Here is a 20,948-nt window from a genome sequence, read left to right on the forward strand (position 1 = left end):
TTTTGACACTGTCAACAAAAAAAAGAAAAAAAAATACAAAGAAATTAATTGGCTAACTAAAAATACATAGAAAAAATTAGCCAGGCATGGTGGCGCATGCCTATTAGTCTCAGCTACTTGAGAGGCTGAGGCAGAAGAATTACTTGAGCCCAGGAGTTTGAGGTTGCTGTGAGCTGGGCTGACACCACAGCACTCTAGCCAGGGCAACACAGTGAGACTCTGTCTCAAAAAAAAAAATTTTTTTTTAGAAAGATATATAACTAATAATCCAATAGTGGAGATCAGATGGAATCATCAGAAAATTAGATAGTTGTAATTCTTCTAGAGTCCGTCAACCAGACCTCTCTGCAGTGTCCCTATGGACTGTCTTCCTCCTGAAGCTTCTATCATCATGTCGCAGAATTCAGTATACCTCCCTTTAGCGGGAGTGTGCTTGGGCATAACTCCCTTACCTAGAAATCACACCTCTTGATAGTTATACCTCATCCCCTACCTCCACAAAAATAAAATAGATCTTCAGAGCTACAACTCCATTCACAATGAAGACAAACTTCTATGTTACCATGCAGAGCAGCCAAGTAACTCCGTTCCATCATCCAGACCTGGACTTTTGTTACATCGTGTATACTTGAATGATATAATAAACCTCTTTTCCCACAATAAAAGAATGTCAAGAAACAGGAAAACTCTGGAAGCTTTTCACCATTCTAACCATCAAGATTTCAAAAACTTAATATTCAATGCCTGAATTTTTTTTTTTTTTTTGAGACAGAGTCTGACTCTATTGCCCATGCTAGAGTAATGTGGCATCAGCCTAGCTCACAGCAACCTCAAACTCCTGGGCTTAAGCAATCCTCCTGCCTCAGCCTCCAGAGGGACTGGAGGCTCCTACCTCAGCCTCCAGCTGGGACTATAGGCATGCGCCACCATGCCTGGCTAATTTTTTTTTTCCTATATATATTTTTAGTTGCTCAGCTAATTTCTTTCTATTTTTAGTAGAGACAGGGTTTCACTCTTGCTCAGGCTGGTCTCGAACTCCTGACCTTGAGCGATCCTCCCGCCTTGGCTTCCCAGAGTACTAGGATTACATGCCTGCATTTTTAACAAGCTCTAAAAGTGATTCTGATAACCTCTAAATTTGAGACCTACTGGCACATGAGATCCACAGAAGGTAAGATAGGTCCATTCTGAGATAGAGAGCATAGTGGGGTGGATAGTTTCCCCCAAGAACTGGAACTTTTATTTATTTTTATTTCTTTTTCACCTTCAGGAGTTTGGGAATGGAACTTTTAAATAAGCTCTCCAAGTGATTCTGATGTACAAGGTCTGTGGACAACACTGAGGAAATTTTGCCTCGAGGATGACAGTGGCTAAGCATGTAGTTTTGGAGCTGGATTTGAAATACTGCTATTTATTACCTGTATAACCTTTGGCAAATTGGCTTGTCTCTTTGCATCTCAGTTTTCTCATCTGGAAAATGGGGCTAATAGATAGTGTCTGCTTTGTGCGATTGCTGTAAGGATTGAACGGGTTGATAAATGTAAAGCACTTATAATAAACAGTCAACACTCAAAAAAATCTAGAGCTTCAATTTAGTTGGAAGACCTCACCACAAGGTAATTTAAAGTGATAGGGTTTTATTTATAAAAACTATTTACAATATAATCTTGGTCCAATATATAATATCCAGATTCCTCTTCAAATTCAAAGAGTTCAAAATATTGAGACATTTTAAAGCAGGATATGTGATTCTATTTTGGGGACCCTGTTATCTACCACTAATCCACAGATCTATTTTTACCAAGATATCAAATCTTAGGGATTCATTATGCCCTCAGAACTGTAGTGCTAGCAGAAAGTTAGCTTTTTAAAACATGCAGTTTGTAGCAGATTCATGACTAAGAAAATAACTAAATCTCTTAGGACAACAATTTTTGGATGATTTTATTTCCTCTAGAGTCTCTTATCTGATTTAAGTTCCTTAGTAAATCAAAATATTTGTTCAAAGGTTGACAGCAAACTTGGAGGGTTTCAACAGACAGGATCTTAAATAGTTCTAGGGCACCCCAGACTATGTGAAATAAAACAAAACACAATAAAAAAATAACTACAATGTCCCCAGGGTTTTATAAAACGATAAAAGGAGCTATTATTTGCTTAGTTATGGATTTCTGCCTAACCCTATTTACAGAAATACTTCTGAAACCAGCATTTAAACCTGCTGAGACATCATACATACATGACTCAAGTATTATGCCAAAAGCTCTTGATTTCAGTTTGTTACTGGGAATATAAGTGTTTTTTGTTTATTTTTTTGCAGCCATCACGCTTGCTGATCCTATCACGGCTGCCATCTGCTCCACCTGTTCCTCCTGCTTGATTAAATTGAAATTATGTGCGTGTGATTTGGGGCAATGTTCGGAGCAAAAAGTTGTGCTGGATCTCCATAATAACTGCTTAATGACAATTATAATGACAATCCTAGATGGATTTTTTTTATCTGTCTGTAGTGCTCAAAGAAATCTACAAAAATATTCTTTTTTTTTTTTGAGACAGAGTCTCACTCTGTTGCCTGGCTAGAGTGCCGTGGCGTCAGCCTAGCTCACAGCAACCTCAAAGTCCTGGGCTCAAGCAATCCTTCTGCCTCAGCCTCCCAAGTAGCTGGGACTACAGGCATGCGCCACCATGCCCGGCTAATTTTTTCTATATATTTTTAGTTGGCCAATTAATTTCTTTCTATTTTTAGTAGAGATGGGGTCTTGCTCTTGCTCAGGCTGGTCTCAAACTCCAGACCTTGAGCAACCCGCCCGCCTCGGCCTCCCAGAGTGCTAGGATTACAGGCATAAGCCTCCACGCCCAGGCTACAAAAATATTCTTGATGAAGTTTCAAGAATATGTCCTAAGCATTCAAATATTTAATCATTAACTCTCTTCCTCTTCTCTACACCCACATTACCAAGCAAGATTTAGGAATCATTTCAGCTGAATAATTGGCAATTTATGTGAGATATCCTTAAGTGCCTTAGGCCTAGTTTCCAGGTAGGATCACAAATAAAAAGTGTCTTGAGGCAGGCACAAGTGTTTCTTTTTCATTTTTTTTTTTTTTTGAGACAGAGTCTCACTTCGTTGCCCTGGGCTAGAGTGCCATGGCATCAGCCTAGCTCACAGCAACCTCAAACTCCTGGGCTTAGGCAATCCTCCTGCCTCAGCCTCCCGAGTAGCTGGGACTACAGGCATGCACCACCAGGCCCAGCCAAGTGTTTCTTATCATAGCAGATGATACATCCATCCACTTAATTTTTCAAAGCAGATATCAGCAGATATCTCTTTTCTTTCATCATCCCTTTACTCTCCCACATGTCTACATTCATTAACTTTCTTCCTTAGCATCTCTAGAATCCATCTAATTCTCTTTATGTCTGCTGCCACTATCTTCATCTTCACTGCTCCTCTGACACCCTTTTGACACTCCTCCCAGCCTCTGGTCTTGTCCTTTTCTAATTTTCTAACTGCAATTAAATCTTTCTAAGCCACAAATTGCATCCCCTGCTTGTCCTTTTCCCACGGTCCTATATTGCAGTCTAAATAAATACCCACTCCACCCTCCTTCCCACTTTCACCCGGCTAACTCTTATTTAACCTTAAGGTTTGAGTCTATTCCTTCCTTTGGGAAACCTTTCCTGAATTCCTCGGACTTGGTCAGCTATTCTTGCGTTCCCACAGCTTCTTACGCTTACACTTCATAGCACTCTTACGATTTTACATTCCTTTGTCTGTCTTCTTCTATATGCTGTAAGTTACTTGATACAGGGAACTGTGTCTAGTTCAACATTGTAATACAAGTGCTAATATGGGCTCTGAAAATACTTAACTGAGTGAATGAATGAACTGATTCCCTTTAACAAAATCATTAGCTGGCTGGGAGCGGTGGCTCACGCCTGTAATCCTAGCACTCTGGGAGGCCGAAGCAGGCGGATCGCTCAAGGTCAGGAGTTCAAAACCAGCCTGAGCAAGAGCCGGACTCTGTCTCTATTATAAATAGAAATAAATTAATTGGGCAACTAATATATATAGAGGAAAAAATTAGCCGGGCATGGTGGCGTGTGCCTGTAGTCCCAGCTACTCAGGAGGCTGAGGCAGGAGGATTGCTTGAGCCCAGGAGTTTGAGGTTGCTGTGAGCTAGGCTGATGCCATGGCACTCACTGTAGCCTGGGCAACAGAGTGAGACAGAGTCTGCCTCAAAAAAAAAAAAAAAAAAGCCATAAAATGGGGAAATTTTATGAGTACAGTTTTGTGACCCTGAAGAATAGAATATAATTTATGATTCTTGCTATAATCAGAAAGAATCGAAATAATGAAGCACATAAAAAGGCAAGATGATTTATTCATTCATCAACAAACAAGTTATGATGCCCTACTGTGGGCCAGGCCTTGTGAGGGGTGTCGCAAATAAGAAGACCTGGTGACCATTTTCTAGGAGTTCAGGGTCGACTGGGGGAGGGATTTAGAGAATGCCAAAGCTGGAGTAGACGCAGGGGAAGTTCAACCCAGCCCCCCATGTTTTACAGAGGTCTGGGTGATTTCCACAATGCCTTCCAAATTGCTCAATAATTGTATCATAAAAGAATGCTTTTTTCTTTACCTACCCACATTTTTTTTCTCCACCTTCAATAAATTTGCCTCCTTAATAAAAGAGCACTGTATCAGTGATACTATGAGATCATAGCCAACATAAGCTCATCCTGGGAGGAAAAAAAATTATGATTTGCCAGAGCTGCCCAGGAGGGAAAATTTCTATTTGGAAGCCTGGCATCATAAGTGCTTTAGGGGGGAAAAAAACTCATGTGCATGAAAGAGTTAAACATGATCATTAATTAAAATCATTAAGCTATGTTAGCAGGAGGGAAAAAATTTGATTGACTCAACCATCTCATGGACCAGAAATTGGTTTTAAAAGAGTCTGCTTGGCCAGGCACGGTGGCTCATGCCTGTAATCCTAGTACCCTGGGAGGCCGGGGCGGGAGGATTGCTTTGAGCTCAGGAGTTCGAGACCAGCCTGAGCAAGAGCGAGACCCTGTCTCTACTAAAAATAGAAAAAATTAGCCAGGCGTGGTGGCATGTGCCTATAGTCCCAGCTACTCGGGAGGCTGAGGCAGGAGGATCACTTGAGCATAGGAGTTTGAGGTTGCTGTGAGCTAGGCTGGCGCCAGGGCACTCTGCCCCAGGCAAGAAAGTGAGACTCTGTCTCAATAAAATAAAATAAAATAAAATAAAATAAAATAAAATAAAATAAAATAAAATAAAATAAAATAAAAAAGAGTCTTCTTAAGATGCCATTAAGATTGAATTAGCTTTTTGATGGACATCATAGGAGTTTCAGTAAAATGACCATTTATGCACATTTTGATATATTGATGTCAGTTACAGATAGGCCAACCGGTTTGCCCCAGGAAAGGTATGAGGAAGTGGACTGCCAGCAGAGGCTGTTTTTCTTGGGTGGAACAGGCCTATTCACAGGGTGTGCACTGCACCATAGAGACAAGAGTAAGGCAGCCTAGAATTAAAAGGTTGAAAATATCCACATCTTCAAGTCAAAAAACCAAAAATGTTCACTTTATGGAGGAGAGTTGGTGCCTTAAATATCTCAATTTCACTCACAGGCCACCTGTTTCCTGGAGCTCTGAACAACCATAGGTGGGGCTTCACACGTGCTGGTTTTATATTTAGAGGGTCACTGACCTTAAGAGACCTCACGTGTGTAAAAAGTTATACTGTAGGCGTTAGACTGGCCATTGATGATGATTGCTACATTATTATATAATTACACAGACATATACATATTACTATTACATACACATATTACTTATATATATATATATATATATATATTTTTTTTTTTTTTTTTTTTTGAGACAGAGTCTCACTTTGTTGCCCAGGCTAGAGTGAGTGCCATGGCGTCAGCCTAGCTCACAGCAACCTCAAACTCCGGGGCTCAGCGATCCTATTGCCTCAGCCTCCCGAGTAGCTGGGACTACAGGCATGCGCCACCATGCCCTGCTAATTTTTTGTATATATATTTTTAGTTGGTCAATCAATTTATTTCTATTTTTGGTAGAGACGGGGTCTAACTCAGGCTGGTTTCGAACTCCTGACCTTGAGCAATCCGCCCACCTCGGCCTCCCAAAGTGCTAGGATTACAGGCATGAGCCACCACGCCCGGCTACTTATATATTAATACATCTATTTCCACATATACATATTATTATTATATATACATACATGTACATTGTTATAACTACTGCTAGCAATTGTATTAATAAATTAGACAATTGTATTAATAAATTGTATTAATTGTATTGTAATTGTAATAAAATTGTATTAATAAATCAGACAATTGTAATTGTCTAATTAATAAATTAGACAATTATATTAATAAATTAGACAATTGTATTAATAAATTGTATTAATTGTATTGTAATTGTAATAAAATTGTATTAATAAATCAGACAATTGTAATTGTCTAATTAATAAATTAGACAATTATATTAATAAATTAGAGGAATTAATAAATTCCTCAAACTTGGGATATGATTTTTCCTGCCTTTTTGATTTTATAGTCCACGAGGGGAAGAAAAGCTTCTCTTCTCTGTTTTTTTTTTTTTTTCTAGTAGAGTGACAATGATACTATTTCTTCAAGTAGGAAAGTTGCATCTCATCTCAGAGATTCAAACGGCTTTTGATTTATACGTTGATCTCATGTGATCTGGAATGCAATGGAATTGAAATTAGGCATGCTCATGGAAGAGAGAACAAAACACCCTGCATTTTCTAATGACAGAAGCACTGAGGCTTGGATGGATGATGGAAAAAAAATCTCGAGGTAGAAATTGTGGTGTACTTTCTCCTTGCTCATTGCACATTTTTCCTTACATATACGGCATATTTCGAAAACTGTGCCTTCTTTCCTTCTGCTACTGTCCATACTGGTTCTGTGAATCTGATCCTTTTCCCTCTCTATTCTCTACTCGTCCCACGTGTGTGAGCTTTAGTTCCCTTTCTCAAATGTCAGCTTCTAGAGGTTAGGGACTAACGATACATTGGAAAGAATTATAATCACTTATTTTATGATGAGTTGCATTTCAGGCTGTTTACATTATGTTTTATGCTATTATGGAAATATATATATGATTTTGAATCTGTTTCCAAATACAATGGCCTCAGATTTGAGACGATTACCCCAATTTTACAGTCAGGGGAACAGGGGTTTATGGTGCGTGTATAACTCGCCTAAATTCTCACTGCTGATCGGTAGCGAGACCAGGATTAGAAGCCAGAGTCTGACTCCAGAGCCTGTGTTCTTTCTTCCATTACGCTCTTCTCTGTGAGCTCCACCCCACCTCCCCTAGCCTCAGAACCTTGAGTATTCAACAGAGCACTGAACCACAGTGATTACTCAATAAACGCCTGTGGGATTGAAGAATAATGTAAACTTGTTCGCCATATAAAGCGGACAGGCCTTCAAAGAAGTGGAAAGCAAAGCAGGACCCATGGGCAAAGAAGTGCCACCTGGGACCTAAATATCACCACTTCCAGCCCAAAGGGGAAAGACTTCAAAATGACCCCAAATTAGTTCTGCGTAAGTAGGTCAAAGGATTCAAAGCAAATATTGCCGACTCACTTGAGAGACAGCTAGGAAAGGATTTGGTTCCAGCTGAGCAGAAATTCAATTTTGGCATCCATTCAGCTAAAAAATAAGGTCAGTTGTTTAAAATTGTGTCCCAAGGAAAGCCTAAGTGTCACAGGTGATTATCTTCAAACTTCCCCAGCGCCCAGGGGGGGACCCAACGTTTTAGTTTTAGAATGCTTTTCCTGAGGGCATTTGCATAAGCATCGATTAGCCTTATTCCCAGCTTGGGTTTTATATTCAAAGGGTTTACTCCAGTGCTCCGTATCACCGGGTTTTCCCAGGTCATTTAAAAATCTCATTTCCCTACAGCAACAATTCTTTGTGTTCCTCTTGCATATCCTCGTTGGGGCAGACAAGCCATCATTCTGGTTGTTCTCAAAGAGGCAGCCAATTATGGATTTTTATAATTAGAATTCTGAAACATGACATTTGAGACAGGCCTGCTTTCATCCAGAGATCCCCAGGGCATAATCTAATTACCAACAAGGTACAGTGCCCACAGTCTCGCAGAGAACTCCAGAGGGAAGGCTCTCTATCGACCAGAGTCATAAATAATAGATCATTAGCTCATGAGCCTGCATTTATTGAATACCAAAGAGTGTTGGATATGCCACAGGGTGGTAACAAAGGTTCTGGAAGGATTCTCCCAGCAGGTACGGTAGGTGGGGCCATTCTCCCATCTGGTGTGGTGAAGCCATAGGGTTACAAGAGTCTGCTGTGTTTATAGTCCAATAAACACAAATGGGTCCTGTCCACCCATCCACTGGAGGGACAGCAATAAGTTCCCTGAGGAGGCCAGAGTTGAGAAGATGCTAGTTGTAAAGTATGGAGGAGAAGAGAAAAGAGCAGGTATGACCCCCTGTAATGGGAGTTCTTGGATGGGAGGCTTGAAGGCTGGCTATGTTGGGGCCAACACAGCAGCAGTGTTCATCCTTCAAGAAGTAACAGAGGGGCAATTGCTCCCTGGCGAGACTTACACAGCCCTTCACCTGGACACCACTCAGCGTGCAGGGACTTTGCCTATTCTTATGTTGGTCCCCATTGGAATATTTGGCTAGCTTCACATCCCAACCTTTAACTTCCTGGAACCTGGCTATCTCTGACACAGAAAATGCACAGTGCCTCCGCTCTGTCCCAGACTAAGCCCAGGGTCTTATGTCACTTGGGATGCTTTTTGTTGAAAAAACTGCCTTTGAGCCTCTGTGGCTCTTGTGTGACCCACTGAAATGCTATGTACTGTTGAAAAACTCTTCATTTAGTTGAGTACAGTTGTCAATCATTCATTCAACGAGTATTTATAGAGTGCCTATCATGTTGTCTGGCACTGTGCTACCGTGTTTCCATAAAAATAAGAGCTACCCATAAAATAAGCCCTGGCAGGATCTCTAAGCATTAGTGCAATATAAGCCCTACCCCTGAAAATAAGACCTAGTGATGGGCGTGGCTGTGCAGCGTATCTGCACAACCCATGCATTTCCTCTCGGAGCAGAAAAGAACACGAGCAGCCCTTCTCATCTGCCCCATGAGAGCTCTATTGCTCGACATGAGAGATTGGGGCCAATGGTTCTAAAGGAAATAGAGTTGCAAGAAATTCAGGATGGAATTCGGGGTTTGGAGAGTTATGATGATGTTCCAGATGAAGACGACTGAACTATATTTGAATAAATGTAGATTGTTGTACTGTACTTAAAAAAAAACAAAAAACACATCCCCTGAAAATAAGCCCTAGGGTGTCTTCTTGAGGAAAAATAAATATAAGACCCTGTCTTATTTTCAGGGAAAGACAGTAGGTGCTGGCAACACAGCCAAGAGCAGAACAGACAAAACTTCCTGATCTCATGGAGAGATAAGAAAATTAGATCAGATTGTCCATTCTAGATGGTGGTTAGCCCTAAGGAGAAAAAAAGGCAGAAAAAGGAGACAGGGGATTCATGAAGGGTGCGATGGGTAGGGATTCAATTTTAGAATGGCTAGCCAGGAAAGGACTCATGAGAAGACAAGATTTGAGTGAAGACCAGAAAGAGGTGAAGGAGTGAGTCATAAAAGCCACATGGGTGAAGGGCATACCAGGCAAATGGAAACACAAGTGCAGAAGTCCTGAATCTGACATATGACTGGAAGGTTCCAAAAACATCAAGGAGGCCAGAATGGCTGAGTTGAACGGGGAACAGGGAGAGTAGTAAGAAATGTTTTGGTCAGAGAGGGAACTGGGAGGAGAGAGAGCAGGTTGGAAGCAGGGCAGAGTGGGTAGGACTTCCGAGCATTGAAAGGACTTTGGCATTTACTCTGAGGGAGATGGTTGTCAAGGCTTCTGATAAACAAGAACTTTTCATTTAATGCAATTTTTGCTGAACAGATATGAAGGGTACAATACTACGGTTCAGTGTCTGGGAAATGAAAATAACTAGTGTCTATGTAGAAGTACATTTCTATAAATAGGCCATTGGGGTATGGTATTTATTGGGCTATGTATTGAAATCTGCCTTTTTATTTGCTCCTAACATATCCTCAAGTCTCACTCCTTCACCGGACTTAGACTCCAATGTCACTGGACTTAGACTCCAATATTTTCTCTGAGGGCTCTATCTGAAATGGCACCTACGATCACTCTCCAGTCCTCTACCCTGTTTTATTTTTCTTCAAAGCTCTTAGCATTATGATCATTATAGAACAGATGGGAGTTCGTGGGTGGGGAGGGGGGGTGCAGGGATTTGAGCAGAGTGACATGGTATGTCTTCTATTTTAACAACATCACTCTAGCTGCTGTGTTGAGAACATATTGAAGGGAGGCAAGGGAAGAAGCAGGGAGATAGTTATTGATGGAATATTGTTTTTTAATCACTGCAATGTTTGACAGTTCATTTGGAAGAGCTTGTATACATGTTAATATTGTTTATACACTCAATGACATGCACCAGGAATTTGTTATGGGTGTGTATATTTTCTATTCTTAAGCCATCCTGAGAAATACAATGTAATATCTGACAATTGTTCCCTGAATTTTTGCTCTAAATTTTACTAAATGACAAGATAAAGACACTAAGAAAACACTCCCTTAACCTGAGAAATAGCACTGTGCCAAGAACAGAAGAATCTATTGCAGCCATCTCTGAGGTTCACGCTATCCTCTACTAAGATAAGTAGATACATAGTGGATACCTGTAGACCAGGGGTCCTCAAACTACAGCCCTCGGGCCACATGTTGCCCCACGAGGACATCTGGCCTGCCGGGTGTTTTTGCTGCCACTGCCTGTCCTGCTTAGCAGCCCACTCCTCCCGGGCCCACAGCGCGCATGTGTGGAATGTGTGCCGCACTCTCCAACGGCCCTCCAACGGTCTGAGGGACAGTGAACTGCACCCCTGTTTAAAAAGTTTGGGGACCCCTGATATAGACTTTGTGGCAAGGATTAGGGAGGACAGTATTTTTCAAGAGTAGGTTTCTCTGCATCACTTACTCTGCCTCTGGGACATGTGACACATTCAGGCCCAGGAAGGTCCCTGGGGCTTGTCTTCCCTTTGCGAAGTAGGGACGAAAAGGAAGGCTCCCCTTGTCAGAGCTCAGCCCTGCAGGATCTGGAATGGCAATACTGCACTTCTGCAGAGGAGCAGACCTTGCAAAGCTTTGCACCAGCAACGGGTTTTGAATCTACCAAACCCATCTCAGGCACCCAACTTCAAAGCCACGCAGTGTAGTGGATGAAAGCATAAAGATTTCAGTTCTGCTCAGTCACCACCTGGTTCCTCTCTGGCCCTTGATTTCCTCAACTTTAATCACGGAAAGTCAAGAGACATTACATGAAAAAAACAAGTTGCATAATAATGTGTCTAGCATGATTCCACTTCCTTATTTGTTTTAATAGTATTGAAAAGCCTTTTAGGCCGGGCACGGTGGCTCACGACTGTAATCCTAGCACTCTGGGAGGCTGAGGCGGGCGGATTGCTCAAGGTCAGGAGTTCGAAACCAGCCTGAGCAAGAGTGAGACCCCGTCTCTACAATAAATAGAAAGAAATTAATTGGCCAAATAATATATATAGAAAAAATTAGCCAGGCATGGTGGCGCATGCCTGTAGTCCCAGCTACTCGGGAGGCTGAGGCAGGAGGATCTCTTGAGCCCAGGAGTTTGAGGTTGCTGTGAGCTAGGCTGACGCCATGGCACTCACTCTAGCCTGGGCAACAAAGTGAGACTCTGTTTTAAAAAAAAAAAAAAAAAAAAAAAAAAAAGGTAATTGGACTGAAACTGGGTTAATAGAAACAACTTTTAGAGCTAACAGAGTCACAGGGAAAGGAAAGCAGTTTGCCTGTGGAACATCTCAGACAGCGTCTGACCTTCTTGCCCATCTGTCACCCTTCTAGCTTTTTGTTCTTCTCCGTCGCTTCTTCAGGATTACATTGTTTACAAACCAATCCTGACCTGGCAACTCTACATCAACAGAAAGGAAGAGAAGAAAAATGCCCTCCTTAAGTGTCACATGGACCAACCCCGGAGCTGATGGATACAGGTGATACTAAAATAATATTTTGAAAATAGGCCAATTCGCTTCTTAATAAAAGGTAAGTAGGTTACCACAGCTCATTTTTTTCTCACCAATAAGACGTATAGTCCTGTAGCGCAATGCTGATTTTCCATACGGCTTTGCAATGAACTGCATTCTTTTGTTTCCTCAGATTGATTAATTATTCTGGGTTTCAAAGAGGGAGAAATTCCTGGTACTTTATGGAAAAGAATTTAAAAAGCCTGCCTGAAACTTTAAAAACAAGGACTTTGTGAAGTGTAAGGAAGGAAAGGAAAGAAGGAGGGAAGAAGTAAAGACTGAAAACTCACTTGACCTATTCCCCTTTAGAACCAAAAGTTAGCATAGTCTTCTCAGCTTCTTTGGATGTTCATTTTCCTGCATTCAGATTCCCACTTTCCTGCTTCTCTCCAAACTCAGAAACCGGTAACGATCCTGCTTTTAAAACACATGTTTTATTAATAACAGTGAGATTATTACTGTGTTTTTCAGCTTGCTGCAAAAGGCAGTCAGCTCATTTGATTTTATCTCACGTGCGGCCTCTGAGTTGATGCCATTGAATTCAAAGAAGAGGGGAGGACTCAGAAATATGGCTTCGCCTAAAAGGTAAGCATTTTGCATGGTCCTTGTTGGTTGGGTAAAGTAACCCAATAATTAATGTTGTTTTCCACTAGCAAGTCTTCTCAAGAGGACGTTTTAAAAAGACCTGGCATGAAAGTGTGTTTGTGTGTTTTAATTCAAACAAACAAACAACAGGCACACAATCAACACGGATTGTGTAAATACAGATTCTGGTAAACATTAAGAAATTTAACACACAATGCATTAATACTAAGGCCTCTTAAAAACATCCAATCTATTATTTATCCCTTCCTCTCCCCTACCATTATTTGAGCAACATTTTGAAGTAGTTTCTTTCATTTTTTGATCTCTTTTTCTGTTTTTTTTCAAGTTACTGCTTTACATATGATTTATTTATATTGGCTATTGTGGTTTCCAAACATCACAAGGCTTATGTTTATGCATTTAAATCATCTGGGACTCCACAAAAGCAATTGCTTTCATCGCATTCAATATTCATCCTTTCCATACCAATGAGTTTCTAGAAGGCTTTCCACAAGGTCCTTGGAGCCAATGCATTTTCCTGCAATTTTATCTGAAATGATTTAGGATTGGAGAATAAAATCCTTTTTTCTTGTCATAAAAAAGAAAGAGAGATGTTCATATCTAGCATGATTGAGATCATTAAAAATTAGATAGGCCTTAAAAGATCATGTCCATACATAAAATTTCTATAATTTTACAAAATTTCAGAAAACATAGTATTTATGTTTTGTTAGTTTTTTGGTGGGTATACAGAAGGTGCAAATCTTCTGTGAGATGATGGGTGGCTTTTCCAAATCACAAATCTTGGTTCACATTCCTGGCAGAAATGGTTAGGGTAATCCATCTTTGATGGCTACATTTGGAAATATTAAATATCAGGTCTTAAGGCTTTTAAAGTGATAGGTTTGATTTCAGTTTGCTAACTCTTTTCTTCGATGTCTCATTTAAAAAAGAATTCTAAAATTCACTCTCCTTTACACAAGGATGAATTAAACCAATTAAAGGTATACACACGTGGCTCTTACTACAAATTAAAATTCAGAGATTGTTCACAGCAAAAAAAAAAAAAAAAGTAAAGTGGAATTTTAGTAACCTGTTCAAAATCTAACCTATTTGGTCCTTGTTTCTCTAATAGGGATAATTTACTGAAAACAAACAAACAAAAAAACCTAGTTGAATTTTGTGTTGAAAGATAAAAGGGAGACCCCTGGGGACTGGGGTGTCTCGATGGAGGGCACCAAGTTTCTATTTGCCAAGTGCATGGGACTTTGAGTGACTATGATGAGCTAATCACCATAAGGCAAACCAATCTCAGCAGGATTGAAATGTCTGTTGCTTGAATAGTTACCCTAAATTATTGGGTCTTAATGATAGGGTTTTTAAAGATATTGTTGCCATTTATGATTTGTGTCACTGATTTATATAAGTATATGTAGTCAACCTTATTATTCACAGATTATGTATATGTGAATCTGCTTATGCGTTAAAATTTATTTGTAAAAACCCAAATCAATATTCACGGTGTTTTCATGCTTATTTGCAAACATGCAGGAAGTAGTGAAAACTTGCAGTTGCCTGATGTCCATGTTCCCAGCTGAGATTGAACAAAGCAATGCTCTGCCTTCTTGTTCCAGCTCTCGTACTGTAAACAAATATCCTTTTAGAGGTCTATGTAATGCTACATTTTTCACACCTTTGTGCTTTTTGTTGGTGATTTTGCTGTTTGAAGTGTTCCTAAGCACATACTTTATAGAGAAATACATGCATTAGATAAGCTTCATCCAGGCATTGGTTACAGTGCTGTTGATCGTGAATTTAATGTTAACCAAATAAGGTATCTTTAAACAGGACCTCACATAAAACAAGATTACGTGTTGAAATTGATGAAAACGTGACCGAAGGCTCACAGGAACCTAACCCGGTATTTTTCCTTCAAGTAATTGTTTAGCATTTGCTATTTACGTGTTCACTGCAACTTTATAGAACATATGACTGCAAATAATGAGAATCCATTGTATCACATAGCATTTATGATAAATTAATTGGATCAAAGGATTTATTATTTTTATTATTTACTTACCTTTTTTGAAAGAAAATTAAAAAGAAATTAGAAGTATGGAGAATAGTACCAAGAAAGGCCACATAACTATCACATCAAATTCTCAATGAACATTTTGTTTGGTTTAATCTCTTTTTAAAAACATGACACAAAACATTACAGATAAAAATGGAAATTTCCCTTGTTCCATTACTCTATTCCTCAGAGACAACTGCTTCCATGAATTTGTTATGCATCTTTTATTCTATACCTTGATATATTTATGCATCCATGAACCAGACATGCTCATAAATGAACTGAAGGTGTTGTCCTACCTCTTGCTATTTTCTTTCAGCCCTTTGCTTTTGACCTCTATACATGATGATCTGAATAGATTCATCTCATTCCTTTTAATGGCTCTATTCTGTTACATGACTATACCACAGTTTATTATTCATTCTCCAATTGATGAGTATTTTGGTATTAGTAATTTTTTACTATTTTAAGAAGGGCTAGAATGAGCATCTTTGAATGTTTTTCCCTGTGTACATATGCAAGGTTTTTTTAAATCATATTTTCCTAAAAATGAAACTGTTAGATCAGAGAATGAACATCTTTGATTTTAGCAGATATTTCTAATTGGTTTCCAAATGTTTGCACTTTATATATATATATGTATATATATATATATATTTTTTTTTTTTTTTGAGACAGAGTCTCGCTTTGTTGTCCAGGCTAGAGTGAGTGCCGTGGCGTCAGCCTAGCTCACAGCAACCTCAATCTCCTGGGCTCAAGCGATCCTTCTGCCTCAGCCTCCCAAGTAGCTGGGACTACAGGCATGTGCCACCATGCCCGGCTAATTTTTTTTTTTTATATATATATATATCAGTTGGCCAATTAATTTCTTTCTATTTATAGTAGAGACGGGGTCTCGCTCTTTTCTGGTCTTGAACTCCTGACCTTGAGCAATCCGCCCGCCTCGGCCTCCCAGAGAGCTAGGATTACAGGCGTGAGCCACAGCGCCCGGCCTGCACTTTATATTTTTATACTTAGTCCCTGAGAACCCAGAAGAAAATTATATAATATTTACACTAGATTTTCTGGAGACCCTTGTCTAAGTAGTGCTAGGCTGGGAGACCTCAGCCTCTTTGAAGGTGGAAAGTAGGGACTCTAATACATTTAGAAAGCTCTTAGGTTTTACCATGTAAAGCTAAGAACTGACCATTAAAAAAGTAGGATTTTTAAAGACTATTTAAGACATGGACTATGTTCATAGCAAAATGTTTAATTTAAGTGGAGCAGGAAACCAGTCTGTTTTATATTATATACTAATTTTGTTAATGCATGTATATCCAACAAAGGATAAAAGGAATGATAAAAGTGATAATGATGATAACTGGTTCTTTTGATTGATTTTTTCCTTCTCCATTATTACATTTTCTATATTTTCTTGGAAAATGATTTTATACTCTGGATAAAAATAAATAAATACTAAAACAAACAATGCTAATTAAATGATAAAGTTCTAGTCTTTATCAAAATTCCAAAACCTTAATACCTAAACCAGTAGCGTCCTATGATTACTATCTCTATTGCTTAGCTCTGGAAGAATACATGTTCACGAGATGAGTCAAGTGTATATACTCTATTACTAGTTGGTATTTCAGCTCTTAATTCTTCCCCTAACCTGCTGAGAGAGACTGAATTGTATAATGAGTCCTAAGTCTCCACCTTAATTCTACATCACTTTTCAAGGTTGAGTACCAAGCTGGAAACCTACTACCCATTTTACCAGACTAGCACAGTGAATTGGAAGAGGGAAAATAAAAATTAATAGCAAAAAAATGGGAATTATCCATCAATAAAGGACTGGCTAAATAAATGATGTACTATTCCCAGACATTAAAAATCATATCACAACCTCATATGTACTGGTATAAAAGGATCTTTGAGTCATAATTTCAAGGGAAAAACAGATTTATGAAACAGAATTTAAGAATATGAAATTCTGCTAGGCACGGTGGCCTGTGGTCCCAGCTACACAGGAGGCTGAGGCAGGAAGATCACTTGAGCCCAGGAGTCTGAGGTTGTGGTGGGCTATGCTGACACCACTGCACTCCAGCCTGGGTGACAGAGGCCCTCTCTTGAAAAACAAACAAACAAACAAAAAACAGAACATGAAATTCTATATCAATATATCTATCTCTGTATATAGTTACAAAACATGCACATAAATGCACAGAACATTTTGGGAGGATATCCCTCAAATTGTTATTAGCTTCTGAGGATTGAAGCAAGATTTTGAGGGGTGCGGTGTATGTGTGTTTGTGGGGCGGCGGTGGGTTAAAAGGGGACTTTAACATTTTACTGTACTTATGAATTTTAAAAATAATTTACAATGAACCTGTATCATGTTTTACTTGTGTAATTATAATTTTTTTTTTTTTTTTTGAGACAGAGTGTCGTTTTGTTGCCCAGGCTAGAGTGAGTACCATGACGTCAGCCTAGCTCACAGCAACCTCAATCTCCTGGGCTCAAGCAATCCTCCTGCCTCAGCCTCCCGAGTAGCTGGGACTACAGGCATGCACCACCATGCCCGGCTAATTTTTTCTATATATATTAGTTGGCCAATTAATTTCTTTCTACTCATAGTAGAGACAGGGTCTGACTCTTACTCAGGCTGGTTTTGAACTCCTGACCTTGAGCAATCCTCCCACCTCCGCCTCCAAGAGTGCTAGGATTACAGGCGTGAGCCACCACGCCCGGCCCTGTGTAATTATAATTTAAAAGCAAAAGGAAACACATTTAAAAAATAAAAGTACTTTCAAACTCATAGGAAATTGAAAAATGAAAAAAGGGAAAAGAAGAAATGGGGTGTGGAGATGAGAAGCCAAGTATAAAAAGAGACAGTACTCATCCATTCAAACAATTATCCATTGAGTGCCTTTATTTATTAAGGCAGTTGAAAGATGCCAAGATAAATCAACTTACCATGTCCTTCTAATCCCAGTGACGTCTCTCTTTTAGGTTTCATAATTTGCTTATCCCTCTCTTTGGTGTATTATGTTGTCCTTTGTCCCACATCATATTCCTTTTCATGATTGTTTTCTGTTATAAGAAAATTTCAATATTATTGACAGCTAAACCTACATCTGTCCATCTGGATTAGTCAAAAGCAAAATTTACAGTGGAGTCTATTAAGTTCTTTTTTTTTTGATACAGAGTCTCACTCTGTTGCCCAGGCTAGAGTGCCGTGGCATCAGCCTAGCTCACAGCAACCTCAAACTCCTGGGCTCAAGCGATCCTCCTGCCTCAGCCTCCCGAGTAGCTGGGACTACAGGCATGCGCCACCATGCCCGGCTAATTTTTTCTATATATTTTTAGTTGGACAATTCATTTCTTTCTATTTTTGGTAGGGATGGAGTCTCATTCTTGCTCAGGCTGGTATTGCCTCCTGACCTCAAGCGATCCTCCTGCCTCGGCCTCCCAGAGTGTTAGGATCACAGGCGTGAGCCACTTCGCCTGGGCCTGATTAAATATATTTAGTTCTGAACTCTAGCAGCTGTGAATTGCTAAGATGTTAGACTATCCCCTGCCTTTTCCCTTTGCTCTGTAAACTGCAGGAGACAGCCACCCACTTGGGAAAGAGTGCCATCTGTGTGCTCTTCCTGCATCCCTCTTCCTTCCTCTGACCTCTGAGCTGTCCCTGGCCTCACGGCAATAGCAGAGGGAGCTGTAAAATCCCTGAATCTTTTGCACTAGAAAAGAGCGGTTTCTAGGCTGAGTCTCCAGCCTTGAAGGGTTATTTGTTCCTCATTATAAAATCCTCAGCCCAGCCTTGGCTACTCAGGACTTTGCCAGTTAACAATTCCATGGTCACTTCTGCACGAGCAACACAAAAGACACGAAGTTAACTCTTTAGATTTTCTGCCATTGTCATCATCCATCTGGCCAAGGACAGCTGTGGCTTCTGCAAGGTTTTCGGCACATGCCTCCTCCCGTCACCCTCTTTCAGCATACCCGCCTCTTGGCTGTCTCACCTCTTGGCAGCTGTGGCCCCTCGGGGGCTGGCGATGGCTGTCGATTGTTTTGTTTGCCTGTCACTTTCCCATCTGCTTCTTCAGGATCATCCTGTGAACATCCTGCTAACATCGGTCCTGCTCTTTGTGTGATGGTTCACTTTTTTCTTGTGATCCTGGTGGGCCTCCCCTCCCCTCATATGCAGTGATGGTCATGTGGCCCAAGCAGGGCCCATCAGAGTCTGATTTGAACTCTATACGGGGGCACGTGGAAAAGAAGTCATCCTCTTTGTGTACCGGCCTGCCACTAGGGCTTCCCTAAGCCATCTTCTCTTCCACGTGTGTGGCCTGAAACCAAGAAGAAACAAGCAGGGATGGGTGTTGAGGGAGACAGAGCAAGTCCTAGTGTCATGAAGTCCCCTCTACAGGCCCTGAGGCTTGGTTTCTGCAGCTCACCTTTCAGTCGTGTGAGTTTCCCCGGTATCCTGCCCAGGTAACGGAGCCAATACGTCTCCTTTTCCCCTCAAACTGGTTTGGGTTGGGAGCCTGTCCGGGTGCCTGGACTATCATAGTCATCTCTTACTCAGCTGCCCATCGTTGCCTGTCCTTTCTGAGAAGAGTCCGATTTTCAGATGATTCTTTTTCTCTCCTAGTTGTTCCATGGTTGGCCGTGTCTCTTCTAGTCCCCTTTCACAGGCTTTTTTCCCTTTTCCCCAAGGGGGCATCTAGGACAATCGCAGCTGGTGCAGGTGTCCTTGTAGGGAGAGACCTGCCATTGTTGAGAAGGTGCTTGTTGAAAGCCGCTCTGGAAGGAGATGAGCTTCTAGAATCTGGAAAAAAAATTTTTTTTTTTTTGAGACAGAGTCTCAACTCTGTTGCTCAGGCTAGAGTGCCGTGGTGTCAGCCTGGCTCACAGCAACCTCAAACTCCTGTGTTCAAACAATCCTCCTGCCTCAGCCTCCTGAGTAGCTGGGACTACCGGCATGTGCCACCATGCCCAGCTAATTTTACATATATATGTATATATTTTAGTTGTCTGGCTAATTTCTTTCTATTTTTTTTCATAGAGAGAGGGTCTCGCTCTTGCTCAGGCTGGTCTTGAACTCCTAAGTTCAGACGATCCTCCTGCCTCAGCCTCCCAGAGTGCTAGGATTTACAGGCATGAGCCACTGCACCCGGCCTGGAATCTGAATAAAGGAGAATGATTTTGTAAGGAATAAGAAGCAAGTGTCCCTGTGACTCCAGGGCAGAGGAGATAGGGAGCTGGTCAGTGGTTAAGGAATGGCCTATGAAATAATAGAAGATTGCTCAGTTCATGACGGGGCCTCTCACTTCAGTTATTAGACTCACAAAATGCTTGGGTACGAACGACATTGATGGATATAAATGACAGTGTAGAAACTGCTAAAAGGTCTAGAACTTCTGTAACCTGGAAGCACAAATGGGTGGATGGTGGTAAAATAAACTCCAGGAATGTGCACAAATATTGGGTTATCTTGAATATGAATGCAGATTTAAGATTGAAAACAAAAAAGAACCACATAACTGGTTGGTAGCAAGATGTGAGAAACCCCTGACATCTTACTTTTTTTTTTTAAAAAAAGACACTTTGTTAAATTTTACTTCAGTGATCTTATAAAAGGCTATGTCTTGCTGTTAGCTTGAATTTGTTCCTGGGGGCAAGTTCTCTAAAAGAGTAACTGTATCTGTTGATATATGAAAACAGGCCATTAGGACTAATCTTGTCTGCAAAGAAAAACATAGTATTCACATCACCAATAATCTCTTAATGGCATCTAGAAACCTAAGGCAAGAGAAGCCATGTGATTCTTTCAAAGTGGCTCACTGTCAGGAAATCCATACACAGGAAGGATTAGTGCATATCATGCCGCTGGATTGGAGGCACCGTGTGTGTGTTAGCTCTTTACCTTCTGCCATGCAAAGGAAAAGCAAGGATGGGCTAAGGCAGAGGCATGTGAAAAGAGGCAGTTTGTCCTCCTACATTTATTGCTGGCTAAGAGAAGAGGTCCAGCTCATCTTCAATACTTTATAAAACCTTTCAGGCATGATGAGGCCATTGCACTCT

The 20,948-nt window shown here is 40.6% G+C and overlaps 1 pseudogene; it reads right to left on the minus strand.

Moving 5' to 3' along the window:
- Nucleotides 1-18,995, minus strand: part of LOC105860252 (histone deacetylase complex subunit SAP18 pseudogene) — a 28,831-nt pseudogene extending 9,836 nt beyond the window's left edge.
- Nucleotides 18,996-20,948: the final 1,953 nt, after the last annotated feature.

This window comes from Microcebus murinus, chromosome 5 (genome assembly GCF_040939455.1).
Source record: "Microcebus murinus isolate Inina chromosome 5, M.murinus_Inina_mat1.0, whole genome shotgun sequence".
Taxonomy (NCBI): Eukaryota; Metazoa; Chordata; class Mammalia; order Primates; family Cheirogaleidae; genus Microcebus; species Microcebus murinus.